At 49.8% G+C, this 13,320-nt stretch overlaps 1 protein-coding gene across 9 annotated transcripts in view; it reads left to right on the top strand.

The window, feature by feature from the left end:
• The window catches only part of ZNF516 (zinc finger protein 516), a 214,103-nt gene that overhangs the window by 53,384 nt on the left and 147,399 nt on the right, over positions 1 to 13,320 (top strand). The window lies entirely within an intron of this gene.

The raw sequence follows: 13,320 nt of genomic DNA, 5'->3' as shown, positions 1-13,320 counted from the left end.
GTTTGTATTCTGTGGTGAAGAAGATGACTGCTGTATTCAAAACAAAACAAGACAATGTTATTTTTCCTTTTTAGAGATCTGGCCAAATCTGGACAGAGTTTTACAGTTGTACACAGTCTGTTGTGTGAGGGTCTGTTACACTGAAATGCATATCGAGTCAATAGAAATGTAGCAGGTGAGTCATTTCTCCAATCCTGTAGCGAAAACTGTGCTGAGGCCACGCGAAGTTTATGAGCTTATACGTAGGTAAGGGAGTCTTCAGTAATGTGTGTTGCAGCTTCTGGTCTCTTAGTCACTGGTGCCTGTGGGAGGAGCGGGAGAACATGGCCGTCTCTGAAAATGGATCCAGTGCTCATTCAATGCGCACTTTTGGATTCTTTGAATAATTTGTCATGTGAAACCGTTGACCCCATCGTGACCCCTGGTTGACTTTTGTGAAGTTTAAATCTTGGTGTTTTTTTATGTTGATGAATACACATTTTACTGGTTATGTTTCAGTAGTACTCTGACTACTTTTTGGAGCACACGTGGGATAAAATATTGGGCTAGCACTATGTTTTTTTTTTCCACTTTAAAGAGAAATATTCTTAATATTTGGAAAAGCTTTTGGGCCTCACCCCATTTATTTGGATGGTGGTCACATGATTCAGAATAAGCTAATCTAGTAGTGCTTTAAAAAGTCAAGAAGTTGGAAAAACCAAACGATTTTTGTCATAAATTAGAAGGTACTGTTTTCAGGTTCATTAAATTTTAGAGGCTACTATTAATGTATTAGAGACATAGATGTTTTTCTCTATATGTAACTTTTTGAGAAACCTACCATAGACCTCAGATGATTTCCATAACAAGACATATATCATAGTTGAATTTAACAAGAAGTTGGTGATAGAATAAATAGGATATTTTAGGTTGATTGAGAGAGGACAGAAATTAATGGCATGACAGAGGCATAAAACATGGAAGAGCCTTGTAGGTGTATGTGGGCCACTTCCTGTAATCCCAGAGGACAGTAGCTGTCTACCTAAAAACAGACTTTTCACTTCAGTAACGGCCACTTTAATGGCCCAGTGTAGCAGCAAATGACTAATTCACGGATATTCCTTGAGGAGAGAGACCGTGTTCCATGGATTTGACTACTCTCCAAACACTGATCTGTGGGGCTTGGCCCAGGCCTTTCACAGGCTCGCTCGGAAAAGAAGCTGGGTATCTTGAATCTGAGGTCTGAACCTGCAGCCTGCCTTTCTTTTCCTGAAAAAATCCATGCAGCTTTGGAAAATGCTTGCCTTTCCTGTTACGAAAAGGATTACTTAGTTCTTTAAACTTTTAGGTTATTTTGAATTCTCATAGAACTCTGATGGGAAGGCTGCTTAACACTGTTAGAGCGGCTTTGGAGAAACTGAGGAATGAAGGGTAACGGAGCTTCTCGTAAGCAGCAGCCGCCTGCTTGTGGAGCAGAGTTGAAATTGTGATTCACGTCCATGCGACGTAATGGTAAAACCAGGTTGTGCCATGATTTTACCCACGCGTTGTTTTTGACATCCAGGGATTGATCTGATTGGCGTTTCTGGATCTGGAAGTAATTTGCGTTGTTAGATTAACCGAAAGAAACTCCTTTTTAAAATGAGATGTGTTTTGTCAGTTGAATGTTGCCGTGCATTCCTCTGGAGAGTTCTGATACTCATGTTATTTTTTTTTATTTTTTATTTTTTTAGACGGAGTTTCGCGCTTGTTACCCAGGCTGGAGCGCAGTGGCACAATCTCGGTTCACGGCAACCTCCGCCTCCTGGGTTCAGGCAATTCTCCTGCCTCAGCCTCCTGAGTAGCTGGGATTACAGGCACGCGCCACTGTGCCCAGCTAATTTTTTGTATATATTTTTTAGTAGAGACGGGGTTTCACCATGTTGACCAGGATGGTCTCGATCTCCTGACCTCGTGATCCACCCGCCTCGGCCTCCCAAAGTGCTGGGATTACAGGCTTGAGCCACCGCACCCGGCCTGATACTCAAGTTATTTTTATCCCCACTTAAGACGTGGTCCCAGCAGCTCTTGTTATTGACGTAAAATTGCAGAAGTGCAAAATTATGAAAAAAAAAGTCAGTCTCTGTGACTACGTTAATAGATTTAAATCCTCCGCCGGGAAAGGTACATGGCGCAGACGGAAAGAGCGCTTTTGGACTTTGTAAAAAATTAGTATTTTTAGTAGGAAAGAGGAGGGGTGAAAGGACATATGATTGGAGCTTATAAAAATCAACATTTTCAATATTCTCAAACACAAGTAGGCTCAGGGAGCTTAGAAACCATCACTAAGGAAGAACGAATATCACTTTGCAAGGGGACAAACAGACCTTCAGCATATGGGCCAAAACAGAACTCTGATGAGAAAGCATTCAGGCGACTCACGAATGACAAGCACACAGAGAGGCCGCACATCTCGGGAAGACTTGCTGTCGGAGTTCCTGGCGCCCTGGAACTGGGATGAGAAGTGCCTGGACTGGGGTGCTTGGTGCCTGGGCCACCGCAGACACTCTCCCCTGCTCGTCACGTGCAAACAGTCTGCCGTCTAGCTGCGTACCACTCAAGACGAATCTGACTACGTGTTCCACCGTTTCTTGTTGAGCTAATGTCTGTCGTGTGAAATCCGTATTCCGTCCTGTTGAAACCATCCTCAGTTTTTAGATGCTCACTGTGACTCAGTAGGCCGGACACCCTCAAGTTTTAGATGAAGTTGGATTCTGCATCTGTCCATAAAACCAACCACAGACTGAAAATCTTTAACAAAGAGATGGTTGTGTCTATACTGAACCATCTTTTCTTGCTATTAATCCCTAAACAACACAGCAGACTTTGTAGAGCATTTACAGTCTATGATTCTAAGTAACCTGGCGATGGTTTAGGGTACATGGAGCATGCGTGGAGGCCGCAGGTTCTAAGTAACCTGGCGATGGTTTAGGGTACACGGGAGCATGCGTGGAGGCCGCAGGTTCTAAGTAACCTGGCGATGGTTTAGGGTACACGGGAGCATGCGTGGAGGCCGCAGGTTCTGAGTAACCTGGCGATGGTTTAGGGTACATGGGAGCATACGTGGAGGTTGCAGGCAGGTATTTACATCAGGGACTGGAGCACCCTTGAATTTTGGAATTGGGGGAATTCCTGGAGTCAGTCACCCCCGTCACACAAGGGACCATTGTGTTCAGCTGTTTTTGATCAATATAATGGCAAATTATATGACTCAACAGAATAAAAAAAGTGCTTGGAACAAGTGCTTGGTATTATATGCAATTTGAAGAATTAAGGAAAGAGTCTTCAAAGAAAAAAAATGTGGTCTAGGCAAGGACAGGTAATTAAGGAGGAAATTCGATTGTTTTCAGAGGATCTCTGTTTTCTGTCCCCTTCCTCCCTGCCTCCTTCCCTCCCTCCCTCCTTGCCTCCCTGCCTCCTTCCCTCCCTCCCTCCCTCCTTCCCTGCCTCCCTCCCTCCCTCCCTCCTTCCCTGCCTCCCTCCCTCCCTCCCTCCTTCCCTGCCTCCCTCCCTCCCTCCCTCCCTACCTCCCTTCCTGCCTGCCTCCCTCCCTGCCGCCCAGCAGCCGGTCCTGAGAGCACATCTTCTTTCCACCACGGCCAGACGCACTCAGGCTTTTGCCGCAAGGTGTTTGCTGAATACCGCAAGGTGCCTGGAGGCTGGGTGGCTGGCTGTGGCTGTCGTCTGGTGCAATGGCTGTGAGGAAGGCCAGGCTGCAGTCATGCGGCTGGGCACAGAGGTTCAGCAGCCATCCTTCTTTCTTTCTAATGGAACAGACAGCAATTAGAACACCTTAAGGAGGGGGAGAGAAAGAGAGAGAGAGAGAGAGAGAGACAGTGAGAGTGAGAGACAGTGAGAGAGAATGAAAGTGAGTGTGTGTGTGTGTGTGTGTGTGTGTGTGTGTGTTTTAGACAGGATCTCACTCTGTCACCCAGGCTGAAGTGCAGTGGCACAGTCTCAGCTCCCTGCAACTTCCACCTCCCAGGCTTAAGCCATCCTTTCACCTCAGCCTCCTGAGTAGCTTGGACTACAGGTGGGTGTCATCACACCTGGCTGATTTTTGGATTTTTTTTGGGGTTTTGCCATGTTGCCCAGGATGGACTTCTGGGCTCAACTGATTCACTCTCTTTCGCCTCCCAGAGTGCTGGGGTTACAGGTGTAAGCCACTACACCTGGCCTGAATGATGTGTTATTACGTGTTCACCTCTTGAAACCTAATGATCGAGGGTGAACCTGGCCAGCAGAAGGGAGAATGGAATGAGGGGTGAGCTGGGAGGGGCGTTTCCCTGTGCAGCCTGCTGGGCGTGGGCAGCCTTTATATGTTATTTCTTCCAAGCGTTTCTTCAAGGTGGAGCAGGAGGAGCTCTGACAGTGCCTTCACTCGTTTACCTTGTGGCTGAATCCACTTGCGATGCCGAGTCTCTGGAGGACTCCGCGGTGTCTTGGCTCGGATGCACCGTGGGGCAAGGCTCTCTGAAACAAGTCGTGGGCTGGGAGGCGCTCAGTGCTTCATCATGGGTCCCATGGGAGGCTAAAAGCGATTCAAAGAAAGAGATTGTGGACCAAGGAGGAGAGAGAGTGAGTGAAGCACATTCACCAAGAGGAGTGCAAGGGGTAGATGGGAAGTAGCATCCAGTTTAGCTGGGGAGGAAACAGCTGGGAGCGATTTCGTGAAAACACTGCTCCTCCACGGCCTGGGGCTGTGAGATGCGCTCGTTCTGAGGGGTCTCGGTGGTATTCAGAGCCTCTGTGAAACAGGAGCTTTCAGAATGGCTAGGCCAGCTCCCTTCAGTATCCAGCTGGGTTAACTCGGTCGGACTCTGCCCAGTTCCTTCATCGTGCGCAGCCCCAGGCTCACCTTGCATAATAGCTAATAAATATTCACACGTAGACTCTCTGCTGCTCGTGAAGTGCGGGGACGACAGGCTGTCCCGAAAGTGAGAGCCCTGTGTGGCCCTTGCCAGGCCCCACACGGCTCCCTGGAGTGTGTTCCCTAACCAAGATGAGCCGGAGAACATCCAGAGAAGAAAACCAGACTGCGATCTGGTGAGACAGAAACTCGGAAGAATGGAGACACAGTCAGGGAGGTGCAGGCCGCTCACAGGCTTCGGAAGGGCGGGCACAGCGGGCCGCACAGAGGGCTTTCGAGGGCTTCACCTGGAGCGAAGGCAAGCTCCATGGCTTTTGCCTGTACTGCATTCTACAGAATTTGTTTAGTTGGGAGTAAAATAGGAGTTGGAAAATCCTGTATTAAATTCTTGTTTAGTATGAAAATGCAGCAGTGTTCCTCAAGAGAAGTGTTCAGATGGAGTTGACAGTCACGTGCAGAATGCCTTGTGATTCACTCAGCATCTTAGCAACCGGCGCCCACTCCTAATCCGCGCTCCCGCACTCAGGAACACGACGGTGATTGTTCACAGGGCGCTGGGTGTCCTCGTGTGCTTCCCGAGTTATCAGAGGAAGATTAAATTATGATAATGCTGTCTTATAAATACGTTTTATTGTATTCTGATTCTTTCAGCATTGATAATCTATGCATGGCATGCATGCTGATGTTTGCTTGAACAGAGTGCTACATTTTCTGACCTTCCAGAACGAATTTATTAGACTGTGAAAGGCGCTAGACTCTAGAGATTATACTCCGGGATTTCTTCCCGTCACAGAAATACATGTGGGATGGACGTACTTGGTACTGTGAAACAAACATCAGGCAGACATTTTGGTTAGCTAGGAAAATTCACTTGATGTATTTTCTGTCTCTTTTTTGACTTGAGATAGAATAACAGAATTGTAGAGGTGGGAGGGAACTAAGAGGTATCTGTTCTGTCTTCCCGTTTTATCGGTGAGGAAACTGGGCCATAGGGCAGGATTGCTTTTGCCCCATGCCGGATGGTGTGTGTGTGTGTGTTCCTGAAAGGTGGCGTCATTGGTGGAGGACACACAAGCTTGGATTCGGACACACGGATTTTAATTCTTTAGCCACCATGTCACAGTGTGGTATTACAAGTTCTTCAACCCCTGGGAATCTGCAGTGCCCTGCGTTGCTGTGATTCCTACCGAAGGAGCTGTCCCCACCACTTTTCCTGCGTGTGCCTGGAACACCAGTGGGCATCCTACAAACACTCTTTCTGTTGGCATCCAGCTGCCAGCCTCCCCTTCCTGGTATGTCCACCAGGGGCAGGAATGCGTGGTCCCAGGAAGGCTCAGATTCTGCATCTGCGTCTGCACCTGTGCCCATGTTGTACGCAGGTGAGGAAGCCCGTCAGCCATGGTGCCCTGTGCAGAAACCCTGTGGGGTGTGCGGAGTTTCCTTCCTGCCTCACAGGAAGTGACTTAGGATAGACATTCCGTGCGTGTTCACTGAGAGAAGTTCATATTCTTGGACTGCAGTGCCAGTAGATACATTCACAGGTTCTTACCCGATGGAACTGCTTTCAGCTTTTTCTCTCTTTGCCTCATATACTACACGTCTGTACTTCAGTTCTGCTTTCCATGCTAGATCTAGCATTTCCCATTCTGCAGGAGGGGTGGTGCTGGAGACGATGATCGGCCCTGAACCTGCAGGTGAATGTCACCATCGCTGTGTCCTGAAGAAGTGATGCTCTCGGTCCTCCCAGGACTAACTTAAACTTGGTACTCTGGCTTGAAATGGAAGGCTCCTCTTTGTAGATTTCATCTATCCATAGTGAACAGAAACACCTGAATTGGGTTCCTGCACCCCATTCCCATGAGATAGGGCATTTCGTGGACTAGGCAGGATTGCTCCTGGTAAAGAGGAAGGCGTTCTCATTCCAGTCCGAGCCGTCAGTTCCTGACCAGCTGGAAGAACGGACAGTAGCAGCCAGAGCAACAGGTGCTGAGTTGCGTCAGGCATCGCTGAGGGGCTGTGCACATGTGAGAAAAGGTGCTGGTGGTCGCAGCTGGGGGAGGTGTGGTGCCATGGAGTGGGTGCACCCCTGTGGGGCCAGGGCCGTGGCACCCTGAGATGGTGCCTTGCTGCTGAGCTGACCGGGAGCTGCCCGGCTACCCAGTCATTCCGACCAATAATTGTGCACCTGCTGTGTTGGTCATGTGGTCGCCCTCCTGTGTCTGTGCTGTGTTGGTCGTGTGGTCGCCCTCCTGTGTCTGTGCTGTGTCTGTGCGTGTGGTCGCCCTCCTGTGTCTCTGTGCTGTGTTGGTCATGTGGTCGCCCTCCTGTGTCTGTGCGTGTGGTCGCCCTCCTGTGTCTGTGCTGTGTTGGTCGTGTGGTCGCCCTCCTGTGTCTGTGCTGTGTTGGTCGTGTGGTCGTCCTCCTGTGTCTGTGCTGTGTTGGTCGTGTGGTCGCCCTCCTGTGTCTCTGTGCTGTGTTGGTCGTGTGGTCGCCCTCCCGTGTCTCTGTGCTGTGTTGGTCGTGTGGTCGCCCTCCTGTGTCTGTGCTGCATCTAAGCCCCTCCCTTCTCAGTACATCACTAGGTGTTTGCTTAAAGCATAGATACCCGCCCTTCCACTCAACCCGTCTGTGTTCCTCCTTGCGAGCCGAGGAGGCTCTCAGCTCCCTACACATTTCAGCTCTGGCACCTGCCCATCTTCTCCCTGCTCCACCTTGCTGTGCCCGAATTCTGTGCCCAGACTCAAGGCTCCCATGCCTCCTCCACAGGACCTGAGCATCCAGCCCCGACACGGCACCCCGGGTGGAATGCAAACCTGAGCCTCAGGCTCACCCTGTCCTCCCCGCTGCGCCGCTCCAGCCCGGACACATTCCTTTCAGGCAGAAGGAACCTCTGTGTTCCCAGACACTTTGTCCATCTCATGGTTTCCCGCATCCGTCTTGAGTCAAGCATCCTTGAATTGTCATCTCACTGAAGTCCAGGGACTCACGATGAGAACAGTGGCCGGAGCTGCACCTTGACGACTTCTCTTCAGAGTTGACAGTGAACTGCATGGAGAAATGTTGTCTTCAGGGGTGGGGAGGTTTGCCCTGGAGTAGTCAGCACTCTGCAGTCCTTTTTACTGGCTGGCTGGACTCTCTGATAAAGAAACAGCCATGAGCAGTGGTCACAGCGGAGGCCGGCCTTAGTTAATATTTAATGGGAGCATCTCGGGCACCTACAGAGTCTTCAGTGGAAAGCGCTGCATGTGTGGACTTCAGTGCCATTGCCACTCAAGCCATGTGGACTTGGGCCGCGTGGACTCAGGCTGTATGGCTGGTGTCGCTTCTGGCATTGTCAGAGTCAGTGAAGTGAGGATTTGAGGAGGTCGCCTTTTTCCCTTCTGATCCTGCATGCCCTGTGTTGGAGCCATGCCTCGGAGTTGCTGTGTCTGGGGCCTTCGTTACTGAACCCTTGTTGCTGTGGACCAGGAGCAGAAGTTGGCCAAGCCCCTTCCCAGTAGATAGTGATGTGAACATGGAGTGACCCTGGGCATGGGGTCCTGCTGGGGCCCCGGACTGTCGCAGCTTCCTCGAGAGAGGTTCAGGCCTTTGGATGGTTTCCCACCTCAGTACAGAGGGCCATGGGCCTGGCAGCCTTCGGAGGCCAGAGGCTGTGGGAAGATCCATGGAGTTTCATTGGGGCTGGGGCCCAGAGAGTAGGGTGGTAGGCTCTGGACCCCCATCTGGGGCTGCTCTCCACTGAGCTCCAGCACACAGGGCTTGGGTGACACAGGAGAGCGAGCTGTCAAGGACACAGTTGAGTGTACATCCTCCAATTCAGCTGAGACGAGGTGATGGGCCTGGGGAGCAGGTAGTGACGGTGCTGGTGCTTTGCATGGTGACACAGCTGAAGGCAGAGGCCTTTGGGGTGAGCGGGTGGCAATGGTGCTGATGCTTGGCACAAAATTGGCACTGAAGGCAGAGGCTTGTGGGTCGAGTAGGTTGCAGTGGTGCTGGCACTTTGCACAGAGTTTGCACTGAAGGCAGAGGCCTATAGGGTGAGCAGGTAGTGACGGGGCTGGTGCTTTGAACAGTGTTGGTGCCGAAGGCAGAGGCCTGAGGAGGAGGAGGGCAGGTGCTGGAGGACCGGCCATCCCACTGCTTGAGGACTGCTGTGGGCGCCGCATTTTGAGGACCTCTAGACAGAGCCTGAAGCCTGTCTTTTCCTCAAGGAGTCCTTCCTTGTTCAACTGCTGACGTCGGCAGAAACCATCTCCAAAGCTTCTCATCCACAGGAACTTTGCCACTGGCCCTGGAGTTGGTGGCTGCTTAGAATAGCAGACCTTGTCCTATTCCTGCTAGGGCAGCGATGGGGTGGGGGCTGAGCGCACTTGGAGGTGTCATGCGTGGCGTGCTGCTGGTGCACTGCGCGTGAGTCCGTCTGTGTTTCTGTAAAGGAATCCCTGAGACTGGGCAATGTATAAAGAGGTTTTATTTTGGCCCACGGTTCTGCAGACCATACAGGGAGTGTGGTGCCGGCATCTGCTTCCGTTGAGGGCTCGGGAAGCTTAGGATCATGGTGGAAGGTGCAGGGGAAGAAGAGGGGGAGCCCATACATCCTCACATGGCAGGAGTGGGGGCGGGGAGGTGCCACACACCGAAACTGCCAGTCTCGTTTGAACTCAGAGCAAGAACTCGCACATTACCGTAATGGCAGCTCCAAGACATTCATGAGGGACCCACCCCCATGACCCAGACACCGCCCACCAGGCCTCACCTCCAGCACGGGGAGTCGGTCTCAACGTGGGGTTTGGAGGAGACGGATGTCCGCACCCGCCGGGCGCGGTTCCTTCCAGAGCAGCCCCTCATTGCGTTCAGGACTGACTTCCTTGTATGACTTAGGGCCAGTCACCTCTTAAAGGAGTCTGTGGCTTGCACTTGGATTTGCATCAGTCTTAGTCGGTGTTTTCATCGTGGCGGACTGAATTATTTCATAAGTTTAGACTTTCTCTAAGTGCTTGAAGCGTTTGCGTTTTGTTTGGTGTTTTTGTGTGTGTGTGTCCTCGTCTCTGGCATACGTTCTTCATTTTTCATTTGTGTGTGGTTTTTCTTTTTGTGTTTCTTAGATAATTTTCTGTGTGCTGGACCTAATCTGAGGCTAGTTTTTCATGAGAGATTTGTCCGCTATTGATAGGACCCAGTATTTGCATAGACAATTTGCATAAGCCTTTGCATAATAAAATGGATTGCCGTTTTAGGTCTGTATTTTACTAGAATGTTAAAGAGCCAGGGATATTTGTCTCTGGATTAAGGTTAGAAAGTAGGACTCCAGCTACTGAGATTTTACCTGGTTCTGTGCGCGTGGTTCACACAGTGCTGTCCATCTCCAGGAGGCCCTGTCTCCTGCTTTATTTACGACGGAAGCCATTGATTTGAAAGAAGTATTTTCAGATTAGTAAGACATTTGGGCGAACTGTTAGTTGCCAAATATGTTCCCGTATAGATGTGCCAAAGTTGAGTGTTACTCGTGTTCTTTCTCAACCCCAGAATAGTTACTTCAGCACTATGAATAAACTCCATTCCAAACTTAATACAATTACTGGTTTATTTAATAACCTGCTTGGTTAAAATGATAATTCCACGGTGCCATTTGTCGAGCTGGCCATCCTATGGGAAACGGACGTGTGTGCCTGAATCTAATATCTGAAGCCTGATGGAGAATGGCAGCTCCTTCAAAGTCATGAAATTAGGCCGTTGGCACATAGGCTAATGCAGCCACTGATTCCGATCTAGGCGTTCTATCGGTACTGGACAGCGAGAGAACGTTGTTGATTTGGAAATGATGGCCAGGTTTCCAGTCTAACTAGTTGTCGTGTTTCCTTTAATTTAAAATTAATCTATGATGTCACTGGTTTTTAAAGAATTGATTATTGCATGACTCGTGAGAAGACGACTTTTATAGATTATTTTGGTATTAGACTAGCACATGGTGGGAGTGGAATGGATTGAAAGTTTTCGTTTTTAAGAAATATTTCTGGGTTCTACTATTTCAAAAGTGATGGAAGATGGCAGATCCAGGGCAGTGAGGCTTAAATCAAGACCCAAACCTCCGAGGCATTGTGGACGGATAGGGGAGTGTCGGTAAGAGCCTTGAAGTGCAGTTAAAGGTGCCCCAGAAGGTGACCCAGGAAGTTCCTGAAGTTCAGGTATGAAAAAAGCAACAGGAAGGTACCAGCTTGGGAATTTTCAGAAACTCTGAACAGAAGGTTCTGGACAGGTTGTGCGTCACAGCAGCAAGACAGAGTCTGCGGTTTCTATGGCGATAGCCTCCACTCCACTTAGAAACAAATTCTTGATGTTGTTTTGAAACCTCAGTAACAAAAGGGCACCACGTTTGCTTCTGCAGAAGGGCCGGGTAGCCACGCAGCGTCTGGCAGACGTCGGATTCCCTGATACCTTTCCCATAGCCACCGCTCTGTGCGTCATTTTCCATTCTGGGTCAGAAATTCCTGGTTTTTCTTTCTCGAGTTGGAGATCTTTTTCTTTGAATTTAAAGATCTCTTATTTGGGGGGTGCTGCTGCGGTGATTGTGGGAGTTTTCTAGGCAGCACGCAGCTGTGAGCCCAGCAGGACACGTCTGGAATGGGGAAGAGAAGCTGACCTTTCCCTGGTCACGGGATTTGGGGTGACCCACAGCCTCCTTCTGGGCACGGCTGGCCGTGGTCATCACCTTCCTTCCCCTACTCCTCTCCCTGCTGGAATGGGCAGAGTGAGGAGCCCCGGGGTGCCTTAGCACCAAACACCTCAGTGCACGCCGAGGCTGGGGAACAGTGGACCCCTGCATCCGAGGCCGTGGCTCTAGTCCAGTCTCCGAGGATGCCTCAGCTTGTTGTCTTTTGTCTGTCCCAAGGCTCTTGACAGAATTCCAGGCCAGGAGGGTCTCCATGTGCCTGCCCATGTCATTGCTGCTCTTAACACTCCTGCTTCCTCCTGGGACCCTCAGGCCCTTGGCCTTGGGTGCCATCTGCATCTGTCACTTCTCAGCTCTTTCTGGATGCTCTGTGCTGGGGAAGGGGACTCCAGGATAAGACCTGAGACCCTAGATCCATCTTTTTGCCTCAGGACTCCTCATCCCCCACCATGTGCTGCTGGCCCTGTCTCTGGGAGGAGGGGAGGGTGAGGCAAGGCCCCACTTCCCCAGGGTCAGCCTGCATCTGGTGCTGACCTTTCTGCCCTGCCCACTCGCCTTTCTCCTGGGTGGCCTTCTGGCCTCTGTGTGGGCTCTGAGCATAGCTGTGGCAGGAGGAACTCTCATTTCCCGGGCCTGCCCCGTGCTTGGCTACCGGTTGTAGAGTTCTGTTCCTCCTTCATAGAATGTCCACACGTCTTCGTGAACACCTGCACGTTGCAGACAATCCAGTGGTGAGGAAGTGCTTGGAAAGGAGCCATCCTCCTCTGTTGACTGTCCTCACCGGCCTCACCTCTTCCAGAGGCTTGATTTCAGACCCTCCCAGGTCTTTAAAATCCATTTGCTTGTGTAAGTGTATGTGTATGTGTAGGTTTTTTCTTGCTTTGGTACGTAGTAAGAGCATTCGATGTGTCTAGTTCCCCAGCTTGCTTCCCCACCTGACAGTATTCTTGGGAATCTCCCTGTGTGGCGGAGGAGTCTCCTTTGTCGGACTGCTTGAGGGTGAGGGTGATCTTGTTCTATTTGCCTGCTGATCGTTGTTCAAGTCCTTTCCAAATTTCATTACAAACAGTGCCGCAGTAAACATGCTGGTGACTGGCCGTTGACAATACTTAGGAGTATTTCAGGATGAGTTTCTTTTCTTTCTTTTTTAAAGATGGAGTCTTGTTCTGTTGCCCAGGTACGATCTCAGCTCACTGCAACCTCTGTCTCCCAGGTTCAAGCGATTCTCTTGCCTCACCCTTCCGAGTAGCTCAGATTACAGGTGTGTGCCATGATGCCTGGCTAATTTTTTTTTTTTTTTTTTTTGCAGTTTTAGTAGAGACATGGTTTCACTGTATTGGTCAAACTCCTGACCTCAGGTGATCCACCTGCCTTGGCCTCCCAAAGTGCTGACGTTACAGGTGTGAGCCACTGTGCCTGGCCCACGATGGCTTTCTTTAAGTAAAATTGCAGGAGTTTGCACATTTTGTATTTTGGTACATGCTGCCTGACTGGGTGTAATATTCCTCATGTCCACCGAAAGCATATGAGTGTGTGTGTTTCTCCATGCCTTCAGTAATTCTTAGGCACTTTTAGAAAATTCATAATACTGTCTGAAAGAAGAAAGTGGTATATTTTTATTGCTGTAATTCCTATTTTCTCATTTTTTTTCTGAGTGTAAGCATGTTTTCATGTTTGTTGGCCATTTGTATTTCTTGCCTGATTTACTTGTCCATGAACTTGGCACATTTAAAAAATGTGTTGCCCTTTTCTTGTTAATTTA

This window comes from Callithrix jacchus, chromosome 13, assembly GCF_049354715.1.
Source record: "Callithrix jacchus isolate 240 chromosome 13, calJac240_pri, whole genome shotgun sequence".
NCBI classification, from domain to species: Eukaryota; Metazoa; Chordata; class Mammalia; order Primates; family Cebidae; genus Callithrix; species Callithrix jacchus.
This window is presented reverse-complemented; position numbering and strand designations above follow the sequence as displayed.